The 11,846-nt window shown below is 39.9% G+C and overlaps 1 non-coding gene across 1 annotated transcript; it reads left to right on the top strand.

The window, feature by feature from the left end:
• Nucleotides 1–313: 313 nt before the first annotated feature.
• LOC123459051 lies at nt 314–420 on the top strand. Its single transcript, XR_006635981.1, has one exon. It is a non-coding gene; the product is annotated as a U6 spliceosomal RNA (small nuclear RNA).
• Nucleotides 421–11,846: the final 11,426 nt, after the last annotated feature.

Genomic DNA, 11,846 nt, shown 5'->3' with positions numbered 1-11,846 from the left:
TGAACATATATTAGGATACCCTGGAAGGCTTTCAAAGTACGTTGTTGAGCCCCACCTGCAGAACTTCTGCTTCAGACGGGTCTTGGATGGGGCCTGGGAATTGCCAGGTTCTGGGATTATGCTAATACTCGGCTTTTGGACCACCTTTTGAGGAGCCTATTAGTAACTTTTCCTTGACCATTGATATGATTCCCCTTAAAATGAAATGAATTATTCAAATGTGCATATTAAAAATCTGGGAACTCTGTCTACTACCCTCCTGGGGTTTGTTAATAAAAAATTCTGAAAACTGTATCAAAATTAATTTAATTTTGTGCTTGTTTTGGAAGCACATTTACTAAAAGTGGAAGTACACAAAGAAGATTAGCATGGTTCTTGTGTGAGTATGACATGGAAATTCTTCAAGCAATCCTTATTTTGGGGGGAACACTTGTGCCTTGTTAGGGAAAGTGTAAAATGGTGTATGGAAAACAGTATATAGATTTCTCAAAAAAAAAAAAAACTAAAATAGAATTTCCAAGTGATTCAGCAGCAATCACAGGATGGAGAAATATATATATATATATATATATATATATACATACATATACACAAAATAAAACAGGATCTTGAAAAAAGCATTTGCATTACCACATTTGCAATATCCTAAAGGCAAATAGAATCTAAATATCCATTGATGAATGAATATAAAAGAAGCTTTATAATGCAATAGACTGTTAATCAACTGTTTATTTATTTACAGAGAGAGAGAGAGAGAGACAGAGAGAGAGAGAGAGAGAGAGAGAGAGAGAGAGAGAGAGAGAGAGAGAGAATGAGTGTGCCAGGGCCTCCAAACACTACAAACTCCAGATACATGTACTACCTTGTTCATCTGGTTTTATGTGGGCACTGAGAATTGAACTTGGGTCCTTTGGCTTTGCAGGCAAGCACCTTAAGTACTGAGCCATCTCTCTAGTCCTCAACTTAAAAAAATATATTTATTTCAAAGAGAGAGGGGCAGATAGAGAGAATAGGTATACCAGGGCCCCTACCCACTGCAAACAAACTCCAGATACATGCACCACCTTGTGCATCTGGCTTACGTGGATACTGGGCAATCGGACCTGGGTCCTTAGGCTTCCCAGGCAAGTGTTTAACGCTTAGCCATCTCTCCAGTCCATGCACTTCATTCTGTAGTCTCAGGTTGGCCTTGAACTCACAGTGATCCTTCTTCCTCTGCCTCCCTAATGCTGGAATTAAAGGCATGTGCCACCATACCTGGCTTTTATTCAATTTTTTAAAGGAGAAAAATTCACTTTTGTATGTGACAAAAGGAATAAGCCTTGAGAACAGATTACAGAGTACAATGTGACAGTTACACAATGACAAAGAAAACAGTGGCAGTCACATGATGGTCAGAACTAGTCAAAGTATTAGAGACAGAAACAGAACGTTGTTTCCCAGGGGTTGGTGGAAATGGGATATGGGACATATAGTTCTACTTTCAGTTTTGTACAATGAAAAATATGTAAGATCCAAAACAATTAATATGCTTACTTCTGCTGAAATTATATATAATATACACACATACATACATATATACATATGGAAAAGATGGTTAATTTGAGATGTATAATCAATAATTAAGGATATATTGTTTAAAGATAACACTTTTCCTGCAGGGAGTGATTTTTCTTAATCTCTAGTGGCAGAGATGTCTAGAGAAGAATGGGGAGGAACACTCTAGCAAGAGCTGGTACTTGTCTTGGCTCCAATGTTACCAAGTCCTATTTTCTCTCTGTGGGTTCAGCTTCTCTGAAGTGATTCCTTAAAGTGTTGGTGCTTGGTTGTTGTAGTTTTAATGGATGGTCCCCCATATATTCAGGATTTTATTACAGTTTGTAATTTAGATCTGTAGTCACCTGGCTGGAGGAGGCGTCCCTGTGGATGGATCCTAGGTTCCATCCCTCAGGTTTGAGGGTAGACTGGAATTCCACTGTAAACATATGCAGAGTGCTCAGTGCTGCCTGGAGTTCCTGAAGTGTGCTTGGTTATCTTTGCTGGTGGCTTTTGTCTCTCTGCTTAGACCTGTGAAAGCTAGCCAGTTTCTTCTGCCATTATGAAACTTCCCTTCTATCTACAATAAAACCCTTCTATAACTGTGCCTGGTCTGGAAGTTCATCTCAGCAACGTGAGGCTGACTGCTACACTGGTTCAGTTCAGTAATACTTAAGTGGTCTTTGTTGTGACCCTTAGTAAAGATTTTTTGTTTGTTTGTTTTTTGAGGCAGGGTCTTGCTTTAGCTCAGGCTGACCTATATTTCACTATGTATTCTCAGGGTGGCTTCAAACTCACGGCGATCCTCCTACCTCTGCGTCCCAAGTGCTGGGATTAAAGGCACCACCACTTTTGGCTCCCTTAGTATAGATTTTTGAAAGCTGCCCACATGGCAAGCAGGACTGTTTAAGTATTGCTGGATCAGTGATTTATAGCTTGCAGGAGGTTATAAAATATCTCTGAACATATCATCAAGCTATACATTGTTATACTTTTTCACCCTTATTACTTCCATCTCCTCTCATGCCACTAATTTGAGAGACACAGTTTTAGATGACCTCTATTGCTTTTTCAGATCATTTATGCCCCAACTCTCAGTGTTAGCAAGCTGAGTTCATCATCACTTGAATTTGTATATGATCAAAGTCCCCATTGAGACTGCTGATGTGTAGATATGGCTCCACTATCTTTTTCAACCCTCACTTAAAGCATAATACTAAGTTTAATAGTAAAATATTGAACTCTAACAAAAGCTATATTATTTTGTTTATACATTAATTTGACAGGGTATAAATAAGTTAGAGGGTGATTTGAAGGACAAAGGGATAAAGTTGCATTGTGAATTAACATTGGGTGTAGGCATTTGCTCCTATCAAGGGCAATTTTCCTTGACTGCCTAAAAATCAGTAGTGCTGATGGGTAAGTGGACAGCCCCTAAGAATTAGAGCTGCAGTAGAATGGTGCACTTAAAAAAATAAAAATGAAAGAGTGCCAGTTGCAACAACTCCCCGTCCTCACTCATTGACAACCTGTTAGATATTTATGAAATCAGAAATCTGGCAGCATAGAAGACAGGGAATTTACCAACTTAATGCTGTTCAATATTAATTAAACTTAATATAACCTAGTATCTTTTTTCTCAGATATTTCCAGGCACACTACCAGAAAGTAAAATAAAAAAATTAATCTATATTCATTATATATATATATATATTTAAATTACATAATTACACATTTATCCATAATTATATATTCATATGATGTAATAAGCATTATCATATATCCCAGATTTCTGACTATTTTGAGACTAGCTGAAGAAGATGAATGGGTGCATCCAATCAATTATTTTCATGACATAAATCTACCTGAACAAATTCACATGAGAACTTGCATCTGGATGCTGGTGTCATTCGTACAAACCCAAATTCTCACTACCCCAGGTAGGCTTCACAGTCTGCATTCCAGAGTGGCAGTGCCTAAAGTTGAGCCAAGTTTTGCAAGTAGATATCATGGAGGTGCTGAGTCCTCAGCCACGCATCATGTGTGCTTAAGAATAAACAATGCCACTGGAAACACAGCTGCTGAGGTGGTGCACCTCATGGCTTAAAGTCATCATGGGAGTATTTAGTACATTAAAGTATGCATGATTTTCCTTCTGGGGAAGATGTTTGAATCTTCTACATTAAATGGAATTATCATTGTCCCTTCCTCATCTTGTACATATGTATAGTTTTATTTATTTATTTATTTATTTTGAGGTAGGGTTTCACTCTAGCCCAGGCTGACCTGGAATTCACTATGTAGTATCAGGGTGGCCTTGAACTCACAGTGTTCCTTCTACCTCTGCCTCCCGAGTGGTGGGATTAAAGGCGTGCGCCACCACGCCTGGCTTTGAGTATATGATATTCATAACAGGACAAGAAGCATCCAGTTTCTACTGAGGGCACAACTTCCTTTGCAATTTGGCTTTCTAATATGAAGCATGAATAGCATGTGTGTGACATTAAATTAGGTTTCTCAACATTGGCTACAGCAGACACTGACAGTATTACACCAATGGAAGATAAAACTAGCCAAAGGTGGGGACTCAGGGTACCTGATTCCAGACTCCTACACATATTCTGAAATAATCAATATATCCCAGGTTTCATTAGATATAAACTAGGGGCATATGTACTTCTTAAATCAGAATTACCAGTGAATGTAGTGGAGAGTTTTGATGAATGCTGATTCCCCAGACTAATTCATAATTCATATGCAGGTAGGTAGGCCCTAACGTTTTGTTTGCATAAAAATTATATAGGAGGGGGCTGGAGAAATGGCTTAGTGGTTAAGACACTTACATGCAAAGCCTAAAGACCCATGTTCAATTCCCCAGGACAAATGTAAACCAGATGCACAGGTACTGCATGTATCTGGAGTTTACAGGGGCTAGGGGCCCTGGTGCTCCCATTCTCTCTCTCTCTGCCTCTTTCTCAAATAAATAAATAAAGTATTTAAAATTTATGCAGGATAGATTGCTGCTTCCAAACAGAATTTTGTTGTTTCCTATAGAAATTCCTAAAGACAAGCCAAAACAAACAATGCTTTTGAAGACATTAGACCAGACAATGGAAAATATTAATCCCTGAAAGATAAGAAGCAATTGAGCAGAGCAGAGACAGTCATTCCAGTATATTGCCCTGAGAGTGTCCAGGTCATATTGTTGGCAGGTGTCACTTAGGCTAAGCCTGGGGTCCTATTTGCATTTGGGTCATGGCTTTGGGAGTCTGAGGAAGTAAAGGCAGCTAGAACGTTTGCAAGGCTGCATGCTGGAGAAGAAAGAGTAGTGAACAGCAAGAATATCCCCAACCTGACACAAAAGTCAATCGTACCAGACCGTGCATGTGAGGAAAAAAAGCACAAATCAAAGGAAAAATGCAGAATCTTAGCAAAAACTCAGAAAACTAGAAAAAACGGGGAACTCTCAATCTGATAGATGGTATCTATGAACAACTTAAAGTGCTTATCATATTGAGTGGTGAAAAACAGAATTATTTCCTCTTAAGAACAGGACCAGGAGAAGGATGTCTGCTGTCATCACTCCTATTTGATGCTATATTGGGGGTATTATCCAGAGCAATTAGTCAAGAAAAATAAAAAGTGCAAGTTGGAAAGAGAAGTAAATATGTCTTTACTTGCTGCTAGTCCAATTTTCTAAGTAGGAAATCCAATGAAATTTACAAACTTATTATTAGAATAATCAGGTTTAGTAAAGTTGCCAGATAGAAGCTTAATATGCAAAACTCATTTGTATTTAAATATGTTATCAATGAACATTTTGAAACTAAAACAAATATCACTTGTAATAACCCCAAATACAAAATACTTAGGAATATATTTAATAAATGAAATGAAAGCTGTGTGCTTTGTCGACTTACTAAATGGAGAGAAACAGCCCATCTATGGGCTGGAATATTCATTCGATGCCATTCTCTCTCAAACTGAACTAAATGTGCATCCCAACACCAATCAAAATTCCAGCAGGGAGTTTTGTAGTAGAAATCAGTAATTTGCCTAAATATCTTAATGAAGTTCAGTGGATCTAAAACCTGAAACAACTTTGGAAAATAAAAATAAAAGAAAGCTAACACGGGTGGGGGGCAGAACAAGTAGACATGGCTAGCTCAAAATTATGCCTTGAGGCAGTCAATTGGGAATTATCATATCTCACTGATATTTTGTTTAGTAAAGGACGAGTTTGAGGATGTAACCTGTATACTAAACATATGTGAGCTATTATTCAGTTAGCAGACTACATGCTGGAAGAAAAAAAATATTAAGTATAGTGCATTAGAATCAGAGTATATGAACTTGCAACAGAGCCCTTAGTTTCTTAATGTCCACAGATGGACAAGCAATATTTATCAGTTTGTCCTTAGTTATTGAAACACTTGATGTATATAAATATAACCTTAAAAGACAAAACAATATACAACTATAAAATTCTTAACATCTAAATACAGAAAACCATAAGTATATTTTATATTAATAAAATAATTTTGAATAATATATATTTTGAGTACTTTTTAAATGGAAATTTTATCTACATATTACTAATTCTGGAGAAAATGCTCCAGTGAAAGAGATGGTCACCTCTCATAGGACGAGAGCTTGGGGATCAGCCCCCAAATCTCAAGTTGTGGGCTGAGTGTGAGTATGGGGAGAAGCGTGGAAGGAGAGGGTAACCTAGGTAACGAGTGCATGGCGACTAGCACTCAGCGGCCCGCTGTGCTCCTGCTCCCTCTGTAGGCATTTGGGAAGGAAACAAGCCCTTGAAGACCAGGCAGAGCAGAGTTTGACGCTTATATTAGGCATTTGTAATGTTAGCAAGAAACACACATGGCTCTCAAGCAAAACCTTCCCCTCCCCTCCCAAAGCTTACCAACAACAATGCTTTGCTTTACAATATAGGATAGTAAGAGCATTCCCTTCTGTTGGGAACAATTTAAGTAATGCAATGTGTACCGTTTCCAATATTGCCATGGTTACTTGGAAGATCAGAACCAATTACGAAGCACAGTCCTAACATTTCTAAAATCTGACATATCTTTCCTTTGATGTTCTTTGGTTCTTGAACTTAACTTTCTCATAAGCTGTCAATTCACTTTTGAGGAAAATGAGGATGAATAAAACAGAAATGCCTGCATAAGTCACTTCACTGGCCATGTGTGCATGCCCGTCCATTTAATTAATGACTTACATGTGCGGGGAACACTTTCCCCATGTATTATTTCTTTACATTCATGTATGAGCCCCCTGAAGCAGATGCTATCTACGAACACCTGGAAGCTAGCCGTGTTATTTTGTAAGGTCCCAGCATTGTGGGTGCCTGTCAGTCCATCTGGTGAATCTGTATCTACTCATTGACTCTCTTTCTTTAGAAACTTTGAGTTAAAATCCGTCCTTTTTTTGGCTAAGGAGGATGAGGCTCTAGCTAATTAAATTCTCATAGGCATCCTTCCTAAGACAGTGATGCTAAATCCAGGGATAAGTTGTCTTGGCAACTGCTTTGGTGACTGTTACCAGTTTGCTTGTGAATAAAGATTTTTAAGAACGTAAATCACCAGCTGAGATCCAACAGCTTTTTTATGTTCTCCCTCTTCTGAAGAAGCTGGACACTAATTGATAAAACTGCACTGCCCTTTCGTTTCTGTGTGAATAGTAAAGCTGCACTCACAGTTCAGCCTCTGGATGGTCACATATATTATTCACACAATGCAATAAAGATTCATACTTAATATCACTTTTTCTAATTAAAGTTTATGACCAAGCTCAGTGATGGTTATAGTTTTTGGCAGAGATTTTATTTTTCTTCAAATGCTTTTCAGAGATTTGCAAAACAACTTCAAGCATAAATGTGGTTAGCGTGGCATGAAATGAAGAGCAAAACAGTCTCCACACCTGAAGATGACACAAACCCTCCCAGACATTCCAGGCTCATGAACAGGACAAAATCTCACCTGGTCATTCCAGGCTCGTGAGGATGACAAACACTCACCTGGTCATTCCATTCACGTGAAGATGACGAATATTCACCTGGTCATTCCATGCACGTGAAGATGACAAACACTCACCTGGTCATTCCAGGTACGTGAAGATGACAAACAATCACCTGGTCATTCCATGAACGTGAAGATGACAAACACTCACCTGGTCATTCCAGGCTTGTGAAGATGTCAAACACTCACTGGTCATTCCATGCACGTGAAGATGACAAACACTCATCTGGTCATTCCATGCACGTGAAGATGACAAACACTCATCTGGTCATTCCATGCATGTGAAGATGAGAAACACTCACTGGTCATTCCATGCACGTGAAGATGACAAACACCCACCTGGTCATTCCATGCATGTGAAGATGAGAAACACTCACTGGTCATTCCATGCACGTGAAGATGACAAACACTCACCTGGTCATTCCATGCATGTGAAGATGACAAACACTCACCTGGTCATTCCATGCACGTGAAGATGACAAACACTCACCTGGTCATTCCATGCACGTGAAGATATCAAACACTCACCTGGTCATCCCATGCACGTGAAGATGACAAACACTCATCTGGTCATTCCATGCACATGAAGATGACAAACACTCACCTGGTTATTCCAGGCACGTGAAGATGACAAACACTCACCTGGTCATTCCATGCATGTGAAGATGACAAACACTCACCTGGTCATTCCATGCATGTGAAGATGACAAACACTCACTGGGCATTCCATACACGTGAAGATGACAAACACCCACCTGGTCATTCCATGCATGTGAAGATGAGAAACACTCACTGGTCATTCCATGCACGTGAAGATGACAAACACTCACCTGGTCATTCCAGGCACGTGAAGATGACAAAACACTCACCTGGTCATTCCATGCATGTGAAGATGACAAACACTCACCTGGTCATTCCATGCACATGAAGATGACAAACACTCACCTGGTCATTCCATGCACGTGAAGATATCAAACACTCACCTGGTCATCCCATGCACGTGAAGATGACAAACACTCATCTGGTCATTCCATGCACATGAAGATGACAAACACTCACCTGGTCATTCCAGGCACGTGAAGATGACAAACACTCACCTGGTCATTCCATGCATGTGAAGATGACAAACACTCACTGGTCATTCCATGCACGTGAAGATGACAAACACTCACCTGGTCATTCCAGGCACGTGAAGATGACAAACACTCACCTGGTCATTCCATGCACGTGAAGATGACAAACACTCACCTGGTCATTCCATGCACGTGAAGATATCAAACACTCACCTGGTCATCCCATGCACGTGAAGATGACAAACACTCATCTGGTCATTCCATGCACATGAAGATGACAAACACTCACCTGGTTATTCCAGGCACGTGAAGATGACAAACACTCACCTGGTCATTCCATGCATGTGAAGATGACAAACACTCACCTGGTCATTCCATGCATGTGAAGATGACAAACACTCACTGGGCATTCCATACACGTGAAGATGACAAACACCCACCTGGTCATTCCATGCATGTGAAGATGAGAAACACTCACTGGTCATTCCATGCACGTGAAGATGACAAACACTCACCTGGTCATTCCAGGCACGTGAAGATGACAAAACACTCACCTGGTCATTCCATGCATGTGAAGATGACAAACACTCACCTGGTCATTCCATGCACATGAAGATGACAAACACTCACCTGGTCATTCCATGCACGTGAAGATATCAAACACTCACCTGGTCATCCCATGCACGTGAAGATGACAAACACTCATCTGGTCATTCCATGCACATGAAGATGACAAACACTCACCTGGTTATTCCAGGCATGTGAAGATGACAAACACTCACCTGGTCATTCCATGCATGTGAAGATGACAAACACTCACCTGGTCATTCCTTGCATGTGAAGATGACAAACACTCACTGGGCATTCCATGCACGTGAAGATGACAAACACTCATCTGGTCATTCCATGCATGTGAAGATGACAAACACTCACCTGGTCATTCCAGGCACGTGAAGATGACAAAACACTCACCTGGTCATTCCATGCATGTGAAGATGACAAACACTCACCTGGTCATTCCATGCATGTGAAGATGACAAACACTCACTGGTCATTCCATGCACGTGAAGATGACAAACACTCACCTGGTCATTCCAGGCACGTGAAGATGACAAAACACTCACCTGGTCATTCCATGCATGTGAAGATGACAAACACTCACCTGGTCATTCCAGGCACGTGAAGATGACAAACACTCACCTGGTCATTCCATGCACGTGAAGATAGATGACACAGAATCTATTATTCCATATTCACAAAGATGACAAAGACCCACCCTGTCATTCCATGCACACAGAGATGACACAACCTACCTAATAATTCCATGCACAATATGACACAGTCTCACCCAGTCACACAAAAATAAAATGTACTAACCCAGCCATTCCACACACACACAAATGACACAGCCTCACCTGCTCATTCCATGGTCCTGGAAGACTGGATAACTGTTCCTTTTAAACTAGCTTCTTAATTTTTTTTATTTCTTTACAAGCAGAGAGAGATAGAGATAGAGAGAAGAAAGACAGACAGAGAGAATGGGCCTGCCAGGTCTCTAACTACTGCAAGAGATCTCCAGATTCATGCATCACTTTGTGCATCTGGCTTTACATGGGTACTAGGCAATTGAACTCGAGGCCACTAGACTTTGCAGGCAAGTTCCTTAACTACTGAGTCATCTCTTTAGTTCTAAAGTAACTTCTATTTAATAAAAGAAAAGTCCATTTAGTGTCCTGAAAAGAAACTGGCAACTAAGTCAGTCTGCTAACCATCAATTCTTTGTCAATCTACTATGCACTATTGCCCTTCCTCTAGCACTGAAGTACTATTTGCCAATAAACCCATTTTCAGCATATAACAAAGGAATTCTTACTTAGGTTTTACATTGGATTCTTAGAAAACTTAGGATACTAAACAATTAAATGGGACTATAAGTGGTGCTAACCTCAGATCCTTTGGTCCAAACTCTTCAGTGTACGTAAGTAGATACTGAGCTTATTCCGAGAATATATTAGTATTCTATGATCAGGCCCCATTTCTCCAACATTGGCAAAGGCACACAGAGGGCCTTGTTATGGTGCCTTTCCCCTGAACATATTTCTGGCTATTGTGGTTTGAATCAAAATACCCCACAAACTCAGTGTGTATTAAATGCTTGGTCCTCAGCTGATGGCAGTTTGGGAGGTGGAGCCTTGATGGAGGAGGTGTTACTTGGGGTATACCTTAGGGTGTTAGAGCCAACTTTTCTATACTAGAACTCAACTCACTCTCCTGCTATTGTTTTCCTTCTGATAATGCTGAGGTGATGCACAGCCTCTGATCATGCCATGACTTCCCCTGCCATCATGAAGCTTTCCTTTGAGACTATAAGATACAATCAAAACTTTCCTTCAATCAGCACCTTTTGGTCACATTCTTTATCCCAGAAATTAGAAGGTAATTACAATGTATTTAAAACTTTTCATAGTGTTTTTAATTTTTATAGAAATTATGGTATGGTTGAAAAATTTAGGCTTGTTTGTCATATAGACCTTTGTTCAAACTTGGATTGCTTACATTGAAAACAAATTCCCTCTCTTCCACATGCTTGATTTTTACATAATGCTTATGGCCATATAGTGACCACCTCTACCTACAAAATACACAAGGAAGTTCTTGTACCTGAAAAATATCAAGATAAAATAGAATGAACTTGAAGACAAGACTTTTTGAAATTACCCAATTAGGATGACAATAAAACAGAGAGAAGGGGAGAGAGAGTGAGAGAGAAAAGAGAGAGAAAAAGAAAGATTAAAGCTGGGTTGGAGATATGACAGGATCTGTGTAAGCCAGATGCATAAAGTGGCACATGTGTCTGGGGTTCATTTGCAGTGGCTGGAGGCCCTGCCATGTCAATTCTTCCTCTGTCTCCCTCTCTGACGCTTGTGCCCTCAAATAAATAAATAAAAGGCTAAAAAAATTAAAGAATAAAGCTACAGCAAATAAGGGAAACCAGCAAGGGATCCAGCAAAGATAAATAAGGAAATGTGTACGAATGTGCTCTCACTTAGCTATGGGACCTCAGTGTGTAGAGCCGGTAGCTAAGTCAGAGTGCCACAGGACAGAGGGTCAGCTTAGTATCAGTTATGCTTCATGCCCGTGGCTGAAGTATTCTCATCTGGAGTTGCTAAGGAAGACTCCTCTGCCATGTCCAGTC

Source organism: Jaculus jaculus, chromosome 2 (genome assembly GCF_020740685.1).
Source record: "Jaculus jaculus isolate mJacJac1 chromosome 2, mJacJac1.mat.Y.cur, whole genome shotgun sequence".
NCBI classification, from domain to species: Eukaryota; Metazoa; Chordata; class Mammalia; order Rodentia; family Dipodidae; genus Jaculus; species Jaculus jaculus.
The sequence above is the reverse complement of the archived record's forward strand: the minus strand, read 5'-3'. Positions and strand labels throughout refer to the sequence as shown.